At 34.7% G+C, this 10,101-nt stretch overlaps 1 long non-coding RNA gene and 1 pseudogene across 3 annotated transcripts; both read right to left on the bottom strand.

The window, feature by feature from the left end:
* Positions 1 to 1,106: 1,106 nt before the first annotated feature.
* On the bottom strand, positions 1,107 to 3,086 carry LOC146954753 (ABC1 family protein C21C3.03, mitochondrial-like; annotated as a pseudogene). The gene is made up of 2 exons (XR_015014873.1): positions 1,822 to 3,086; positions 1,107 to 1,411 (listed from the first exon to the last, which is right to left on the bottom strand). The product of XR_015014873.1 is annotated as an ABC1 family protein C21C3.03, mitochondrial-like (transcript).
* A 4,552-nt stretch (positions 3,087 to 7,638) lies between these two features.
* On the bottom strand, positions 7,639 to 9,403 carry LOC146954752 (uncharacterized). 2 transcript variants are annotated; one of them, XR_015014882.1, is made up of 2 exons: positions 8,415 to 9,403; positions 7,639 to 8,241 (listed from the first exon to the last, which is right to left on the bottom strand). It is a non-coding gene; the product is annotated as an uncharacterized LOC146954752 (long non-coding RNA). The 2 variants fall into 2 exon arrangements; XR_015014880.1 differs by having other exon boundaries at positions 7,639 to 8,238; positions 8,415 to 9,398.
* Positions 9,404 to 10,101: the final 698 nt, after the last annotated feature.

Here is a 10,101-nt window from a genome sequence, read left to right as displayed (position 1 = left end):
CCAAAATAAAGAACGAATAAGGTTTGGTGGAAAAACGATGATGAGTGGCTATAGTATGAGCAAGGTACTAAATAATTCAGGAAAAAAGTATAGGCTGATGCTGAAACAATTATGGCACATTGGTATATCGATAATTCCTTTGTCAAGGGTATATCAGTATCGAGATGCAGGAGACTTGAACTTCAGTAAAATTGAAGAAACAAAATCGCTCTTTCACCGTACTGTGTCAAAGATGATGCATACATAACACATAATGTGTACACAACTACTAATGTTTAGACTCACTTTCTGACACAGACTACGAGCATCCAACTGACATGATTGTTTTATTCAAAAATAAATGTCTAGCCAACAAACGAGTTCTTAAGCTATCTGATGATGTTGAAAACTATTGATCCTGACATTGTGTGCACTCAGCAACACCGCGACCATCTTGAAGTGCAACAGCCTTAAAGAATTCCAGTAAACATTCTCGTTCCCTCTTCGAAAGTTCAGTAGTCATGCCTACGTCAAGGAGAACAACATGGGGCTTTGACTTAAAGATTTCCTTTTTGCCATACGAACAAGAATATTTCCAGGATGCAAGTCTGCATGAATGAAATTATCCACCAGGAAGAAGAGATGTATATATAAGTTTACGCAATAAAATTATTTCACTCAAATGTCTAATTATCCACAAGTTATCACCTTAGTGATTACGACTTGAAACTAATGGAGAAGAGAGAATCGTTATCGATCTATGTTGTCAATCTTAGAAAGCAGCCTGGAGTGGCCAACCTCAAATCTGGGATGGCAGCAAAAGGCATAACAGGATAGTAACTATTCTAACATTTTTAATATTTTATTAAATAACTAAGAAAATAAGGTATATGGAATTATTTATTAAGTAATCTATATTTTATATATAGAGTGAGAGAGAGAGAGAGAGAGAGAGAGAGAGAGAGAGAGAGAGAGAGAGAGAGAGAGAGAGATTTTAATTAAAATATACTAAAAATTTAAAATATTGTGTTTTATTCAACAAATTTTTAGCTTATACTGTATATATTCTGTTAGACTGTAAGATAATAAGACAAGGCTACATGATTAGGGGAAATAATAATGAAGCCTTTTGGGCTTAAAGGACGCAACTAAAAGAAAGCAGAGAATGACACTGCTGTGCATCTCTATCCTTCTCCTTTACTTCTTTTATCTTCTATATTATTCCTTTTTCCTTCTCCTGTGCTGGCCGTAAAAAACCAGATCATGAATAAAATATCTGTCGTCGTTGGGGTGAAAGGGGCTTTTCAAACTCTATCCCCTTTTGTGGCCGCAATAGGCCACAGAGCACGATTCCAGCGGCCAGAGCTGCACCAGCAAAATGCAATACACCAGTGTTTAGCGTCGCAGACGACCCCTCGGATGCTCCGCGATTCTGCAACCCCGCCGTTATTGACAACATAGTTCTGGACATCTATGATGCTTTATCACATGCATATAGGTTAAGGAATATTAACAAAAACATAATGAAGGTGATGAATCCTCTCTCACAAAGTCCTTGAAGAATTTACCATTATTACAAATTTAACTCTTGTCTTGAACTAATTGATAAATGAAGATGCTTTTGAAGTAACAAGCCTAGAATTTTTCCCATTTATTACAAAATACTCTCTGTGTGTGCATGTGCACATGCAATCTTTATCAACTAGGTTAAATGTTGCAATGCATGCAATTAAATCATATCATTGTTTAATACTTTCATGAGCTAGCTAGATACAAATCTACAACCATGTTATTAAGGAAAAGAAAAGAAGACAAATCACAAGAGAATTCAGAATATTTTACCAAAAGCATCTTTGAAAGAGCATGTGTTCCAATATTAGCGAGAGAACTTTTGATATGCTCATGTCCTTCAAGATCATCAACATAATGTAAAACACTTCCACCCTGTTCATAAGTTTCCACCAAAACAGAAGGGTGCACGAGAGGGTACAGAGGTATTGGGAATGAAACATCCTTCAATCTCCGAAAATTGTAGATAAAGCGATTAAGAAGTGCCGCTTCCCTTGAAAGATCAACTTGAGACATCATAAAAACAACAAATTGCTGTATGCTCTCATCTAATCTCAACCACTTCAAATTAGGAATGATACTCGTTATCTTGGAAACAAGATTTATAATGAAAAAATACCTTCTAATTGCTGCAGTAACCCCCGGACGTCGAACTTTCATTGCTACAACAACAGGTTTGATTTGCTGAACAGGGTATTTGTACTTTAGTGTAGCTCAATGAACTTGGGCGATGCTACCTGAAGCAAGCTACTGGTTCTTCCTCAAACTTTTCAAATATTTCATTTAACTTGCGACCAAACACAGTTTCAATATGTGATGGTGCTTTGGTTTGAAGCTAGTTCATCACAAAGATCCCTAGGAAAGAGATCGGGTCTGGTTGCAGCCCAAATGCCGGGCCGGCCTTTGCAAGTGTATGACGAACAACATGAATCCATGTTTTTCTAAATTGAATACCAAAATAGTGAACTAAAGGAGCCATAGCTATGCAAGGAGAGAACAAAACTAGTAAATACAAATCCCTGAGAAACAAGGCAAACATCTCAAGGGCATCCAAGAGAACCAAGGTTGAATATAAACGTCCATCTTGTGCGTGCAAGTACAATAAATCCCTTGTCGGAAATGCTTCCGCTTCTGCTAATTTCCCTTGTGTCCAGGCGCGCTAACTATGACAGCAATCATAACATGAATAACAAAATTTGATTTAACCATAGCTAGACTCACAGCACGGGCAATTTGACCTACTCCCTTTATGGAAACGCATCATGTTCCAAAGAACTTGACCATGCTGGTATTTTGCATTATTTGAGGGGAGGGTATACAAGCTCCTCGCACTGCCGTTCATCAAACAACTTAACCTTTGTTTTATTTAACATAAATGGAGTTTGTCCTTTCTGTACAACTGCATAGTATGATAAAAATTTGTAGGTTGAGTAAGGGATCCGGATTGGATGAAATCCTTCCAAGTTGCCATTGTTCTGTTTCTGGTGAAAAGAATGCACAAACCTTCTAACATTTCCACTAGCGAGAAGCCTGCACATTTTATTGGATGTTTACTCTTCATATGTTCAAAGTCTCAAACAAAGCTAAGATGCAAAATAAACATACAAATATCCTAGAATAATACAATAGCTGAGACCTCATGGATAAATACATATTCATCGTAAGAGGGGATGTGGCAAATAACTTAATTAAGTGTTTTTCCAAGAAGCTCTTATCAAATGAGAGATTATTTCGTAAGAGCTAACAATCAATAATCTATTTACATTTAAAAGTACACGTTGACAAATTATTTGCATTCTAAACATTTAATCACTGTATAGATAAAATATAGGTGTGCATACGAGTTTAACATTGCACTAAAATAAGCTGAAAACAGGTTATGGACATTTCATAAGCTACGTTTGTGTTCTTTTCTTTCAAATACTTGCATAAAAATCTGTCGTGAGATAAGTCCAAATATGGCCATCTTTGAATGGACTTATTTAAGCTTAGCTCCTGACATATGCAATTGTGATACTGTTTGGAGCGCTAATAGAAACAGCTTTTGACATATCCATGCGGTGTTTCAGCTTATTTCCATAAGCTCTCTGAGATAAATTATGAAAACAGCTTATAGCTTGTATGGAAATAGTTTAAATTTATTTTAGCGTTAGTTATAAAAATAGCCTATACATAATCACTTATATGATAAGTGCTTACACTATAAGAGCATAATTAAGTTGTTTATCCAAACAGAGGCAGAGCAAGCCACACAAACAACAACTAAAAATTAAAAGGAAAATTTTGAAATATAAACAGTTTAGGTTTCAATTTGAATTAGTTTTGACCATAATTGGAACAAAGTTTCTCTGTTGCTCTGGAATCTTTCCATTTAGGTCCATGCAAACATGTTTCTAAGAACTGTATACCTTACAAGCTATAACATTGCAAAAACAAAGTTAAGCATAGCACTACTAGGATTGAAGAACCCTAAGTATTGAATGGAAAATTTTGAAATATAAACAAGAAGCTTATACCAATTAACATTGAATATAAGTGATCAAAGCAATATAAACAAATGACATTACTAAGATTATTTAATTATATGATAGAAGAAAGCATGCATTACAAAGATTAATTTATAACTATGATAATGATTAATAGGAGAAATGAAAACATATTTGATATATAAGGAATATAATTGAAAAATGAAAAGAAAAAAACAAGAACCTTGACATGATGACGTGGGTTTTATGACAATGAGTTCCAATATTGAACAGAACATCCTCGTCCTGTGTCGTACAAGGTAGCGTTGACAACATGTTGGTGGGAGAATTCTTTGTGGTCAATGTTTGTTTCAAATTCATTAAATGAGTTGCGACCTGCACCCTATAATGTTTTTTCCTACACCTATATGTGATTTGATGAAAATACCCATATTCCATCAAAATTTGTAAATAAAAAACCTATCCTCAAATAAAGAGAACTGGATCCCCTGCATCAGTTGTGAAAATCGTTAGATCTATTAAGAGAATTATTTTATATCTAAATCTAATGACATTCACAACTGTTGTAGGTAGATGTGTCAAAATGAATCAGTGTTTTGTTTTTGAAAGTGAGTGAGACTTCATGAATCTTAGTATGATTTTAAGGTATGTGAGCCAAGCGGACCGGCCCTAATGGATAACAAACTTTTTAGGACTAAGCTAAAATGCCCTAAAAGAATATGAGCTAGTCCATTTTGACAACTCTACTTGTAGGGGATCCAAGTCCTAAATGAAACCCACAAATCTCCTTGTGTTCTTTTTCAATTCAGTCGTCGACTCCAGTGTATCATCATCGTTGGTTGCTTTCCTTTCTACATCACTAATCATTAGTGAGAGTTTTCTTCTTTATCAGCTTCATTTGTAAAATAACCATTAGTGTCACAAATGCAAGAAAAATAATGAGACAATGAGCTATTAAAAGAAACAAAAGCTCAATTTTGTCAAGAAAAAATGGATCCAACACAAATGCAACTACCATGGTTGCAAGGTCAGCATATATATGTCATATACTAGAAAAATACTTGAAGGTACGCCATGATGCAACAAAACCCTAGTCCTCGCCTGCACATATAGGCATAAAAACTGCTTGTGGTTAGCCACATAACTAAAATAAGAATTAAACACCCTAGTAGGCTAGTCCTATAACAATCCAAGATCCTTGTTAAGAATGTTCATGGAAAAATACCACCAAAATTTGTATCTTGAGGATCGATTGAAAGAAAATTGAGGAACAGGGGAAAAAAAAAAAAAGAAACACAAATGTAATAATTACTTTAGCTTGAGCAAGGTGCTCACAACTTTCAATTTTAGTAGCCTTAATCTTGGATAGGCCCTGGCTTTAATAAAGGGATAAGTTCTAGACCAATCGAGTCTACAATTTTTCGACTTGGTACAGTAACAATTCCTTTTAGAGAGCTATGTAAAAAATAACACTTATAACAAGGCTTAATCCCCTTTTAAACTAATCAGCTCCAAACAATGATAAAATTTGCAACTAGGGAGAGCTTTTGTGATCATATAAGAAGCATTATGATCAGTTGGCTCTTTCTTGACAATAATCGATCATTTCTCGATGACTTCTCATACAAAATGCAGCTTTATGTCAATGTGTTTCATTCTTGGCTCCACCATAAACCAACATTCTTCCAAGTAATCCTTTGATATATCTTAGAATCCGTTTCAAATCCTTCGAATGTGATCTTCCAGGGTTTGACATGAATCTACTGACCAAACTTACTGCATAAGTAAAGTCTAGACGAGTACACACAATTGCGTACATAAAGGATCCAACAACAATTGCATAAGGGATGTTGTTCATCATATATATCCTTTAGTTTTCTACCTTAGGAAACTGACTAACACTAAGCTTAATGTTTTGCATTTGACATTCTAAACCTACCAATGACTCTTTTGAAATACACTTCTTTAGACAATAAAAACAACTTTCTTCTTTTGCCTCTCTTAATTTCAATTCCTAAAATCCTTTTTATAGTCCCTAAATCTTTCATTTCAAACTCCCTATTAAGCTCAACCTTTACTTGTTAACAAAATGTCATCAAAATACAACAGTAGAGTTACAAATGAATTTCTATGTACAAATGATCAAACTTACTTCTTTGAAATCCTAGGCATGCCATGAAATAATCTAACCTCATATTCCATTGTCTAGGTGATTGCTTCAAGCCATAAAGGGGTTTATTTGCACACATAATCTTCATTTTCCTTATTTCCAACCACTCACTCAACTCATTTTCAATCTTTTGTAAAAAAAAAAACTCATTTTCAATATATCTCTATTTTTATCACATCAACAATTTATCACATCTATCACATTATCCTCTCTATCTCTATGATCTCTCTTATGGTCTAGATCAGTGGTTTGAACCACACTTAACAGATCTATATTAAACACGCACTTAGAAGTTATCTTTTAAAATATATGGCTTACGTGCAATGATAGGAGAGAGGTGTTAATCGGAATTGAATTAGGCTCACTAACAGCCCATCTACCCATTACATAAACAACACCCTTAGTAAGTCTAAAACTCATGACCAAAAAAAAGTCTAAAACATGTGTTTCAAGGCTTGAAATTATATTATTTGAAATGATATTCCCTTCTCACTTCCTACTCATGTGTTTCATGGGAATGTTTTTAAAAATTGTTTAATTTGAAAAAAAAAATATATATAAAAAAAATGAATACAAATGAATGTGAATGGTAGTGGGATGTTATAGTTAATTAATATATAAACTAATTAGCATTGCCTTAGATAAACAACGTGACAATAGAAAACGGTACTTGACATTGGTCTCTGTGGGATTCGACATCTTTTATACTAAAACCGATATTTCCGTGCACTTGCGGACCTATCACAGTCCACACTGTGAAAACCACTACAAAAAAAAGACGGTGGCATATCTTTATTGGATGCGAAAAAGCGAGGCAAATATGGACAGAGGCGGGGTTATGGAACACAATAAGTTGCTTTTTTGATGGTGCTGCAGGTTTTACAAATATGTTCTTTACTGTTTTGTGCAGGTTGTCCGCGTCATTTGTAGCAGATATCTCCATGACTCTTTGGTGTTTATGGCGAAGAAGAAATGACAAGGTCTGGAACGATGAGGTGAAGGATCCACGGTTATCTATCTACCACACGCGAGACACTATGAGAGAATGGCTGACTGCACGTGGACAGAATATGCAAACAGATGTACATTCAACAGACAGCAACACAAATTGGAGACCATCGGAAGAAGGCTACGTGAAGTGCAATGTAGACGCTACAATTTTCAGCGATCAAAGGCGGTTCGGTGTCGGTATGTGTATCAGAAATTCATAGGAAGCAATTGGTTTGAGAGAAGCTATTATTTGGCTTGGTGAACTGGGACTATCAAGAGTGTCAATTGAGCTAGATTGCAAACTAGTGGTGGACGACATTAGTGATAGCAAAGTAAATCATTCGAATTTGCCAATTTATTGTATGTGTCGAACACTTTTAAATTTGTATTATGCGAACAATAAATTTGTAATCCTTGTAATTCCATTTACTTCCACCTGGCCAATGAATGCAAACTTTTTTCAGGTTATTCTTTTCTATCATTAAAAATCAAAACATTGATATGACAACTTTATGCATAATTTACTATAGAATCATCCAAAAATAACCTTTAACCTCCCATAATATGATACTAAAACGTATCAATAAAGCATACTATCCTCCCATAATAGAATCATCCATTTAATTATACATATTCCTATACCCACTTTGTTACGGAGTTTGAGAGTGAAGCATCGACGTTACACTCTAACCTTCCTCTTGCCGGCTTCTGCCACCGTTGCTCTGTGATTCCTTGCGCTTGCTGTGCTGCTGTCATGTTGTTTATGATATTATTATTTGCTGAACCAGTAGATGCCCAAGCTTCCTGCCAATCCTCCAACAAGTGAATTCGCACACTCCAAAATGCTGCTGTTTGTTTCTGTTATCTGCTGCCAATTTCTGAGATTCCTACTTTTCTATATGCTCCTGATCATAGTAGTTATGCATGCTGCCTGATTGTTATTAGCTTGCTGCATAACTGCGAACATAACATCCTCCACACTATTAAGTTACTGAATTAGCGGATCAATAATATTCCAAAGTCTACTTGCGCGCCATATATTAACTGCTGTTGGACAACAAAAAAAACAAGTGAAAACTGTCCTCCATTTGCTACAGTACAAATCACATAATTAAGAGTTCATATTTATCACTTTAAATTCTTTAAATTCATGTTATCTCAATAATCTAACATAATCATAATCGATCCCCAAAAGTGGGTTCTAAGCTAAAGGAACTCACCTTGGCATTAGTCCTGAAATTGCAAGCAGCTTATCCAAAATTTTCAGCTTTTGCTAGCTCCAAAACTCCCTAATCCATTTTCCAAAATAGCTTATGTCTTGGCTTATAGGTCTTGCTCTTTCCGAAACAACTCAACTCATTGTGACACACTCTTACTTCATCAACCAGCATATACAAAAATTTCCATTTCCATTCCAGTCCCTGCACCCGAAGTTCACCGTTTGGCTATTTAAGCACTTTCAAAATAGCTTAATTACCATTTAAGCACCTTTACCATAATTAGAACACCTTATTCTTTTTCCATTGCTCATATACCAATTCAACATATCTCTCCTAAACTGTTCATCGCAAGGTAATACCTGACACAACTTAAATTCCAATTTAAGCTATTATCCAAAGGGTTTAACTCGCAACTTATGACTTTTATCATATAATTTCGATCCAAACTTTGACACAACAGTTCCAACTTGAATAATCAGCCCTATAAATCACTTATACAGCAGCTTAAACCACAACTTAGTCATTTAAGGCATTTTGCTCAAAACAGCTTAACTGACAGCTTATGCCCTCTAAACAATTCAATTTCTATTCAAATTTTCCAGAATCAAAGTAAACATGTATACGTATCTCACAACCCATTTCTACGAAATTCCATCATGCTATGCTCAATAATCACTTGTAATAGTTTATAGAAACAACTTACACACTTTAAGTCCTAAATTCTCACACCAATGCTCCTAGCTTATAATCATTCTTCATAACATGTTTCTAAATACCTTTACTACACATAATCATCTTCAATTACACATTCAACATACATCACAGCTTAAACTAAAAAAAATTTCCATGAAAAGGTGATCATACTACTCATATACATAATTTCTTGCATGATTTCTTAAAAAAATTGATGAAAAATTGAGCGGGTGAGGGTGAGGGTGAGAAGAGGCAAGAAAATTCTAGAGTTGGAGAGTAAAAGAGGTAGGTAGGTTAAGTGGGAAAAATCTCCAACTTTTTTAAAAAAATCTTAAGTGCCAAATGACCAAAATGCCCCTCAAGTGAAAAGACACAATTACCCTCTGTTAATACGTAACTATTAAATTCTTCGAGTTCATTGGAATAATGAGCGAGATATTCATAGACTAATGTCTCATTTCTCAATAAATAATTAACCCCTTTAACAATTATTTTATGTTCTAGCATGTAATTGATACGACAATTTATTACAAATTCAGCGGGAAATTACATGTGATTTGATGAAAATACCCATATTCCATCAAAATTTGAAAATAAAAAACCTATCCTCAAATAAAGAGAATTGGATCCCCCTGCATCAGTTGTGAAAATCATTAGATCTATTAAGAGAATTTTATTTTTATCTAGACCAATCAACTCTACATTTTTTTGCTTTGGTACAGTAACAATTCCTTTTAGAGAGATATGTAAAAAAAACAGCAGTTATAACAAGGCTTAATCCCTTTTTAAACTAATCAGCTCCAAACAATGATAAAATTTGCAACTAGGGAGAGCTTTTGTGATCATATAAGAAGCATTATGATCAGTTGGCTCTTTCTTGACAATAATCGATCCTTTCTCGATGAGTTCTCATACAAAATGCAACTTCATATCAGTGTGTTTCATCTTTGGCTCCACCATAAACCAACATTAATTCTTCCAAGTGATCCTTCGA

This window comes from Medicago sativa, chromosome 1 (genome assembly GCF_051527215.1).
Source record: "Medicago sativa cultivar Bolivia chromosome 1, Bolivia_mono, whole genome shotgun sequence".
Classification (NCBI taxonomy): domain Eukaryota; kingdom Viridiplantae; phylum Streptophyta; class Magnoliopsida; order Fabales; family Fabaceae; genus Medicago; species Medicago sativa.
This window is presented reverse-complemented; position numbering and strand designations above follow the sequence as displayed.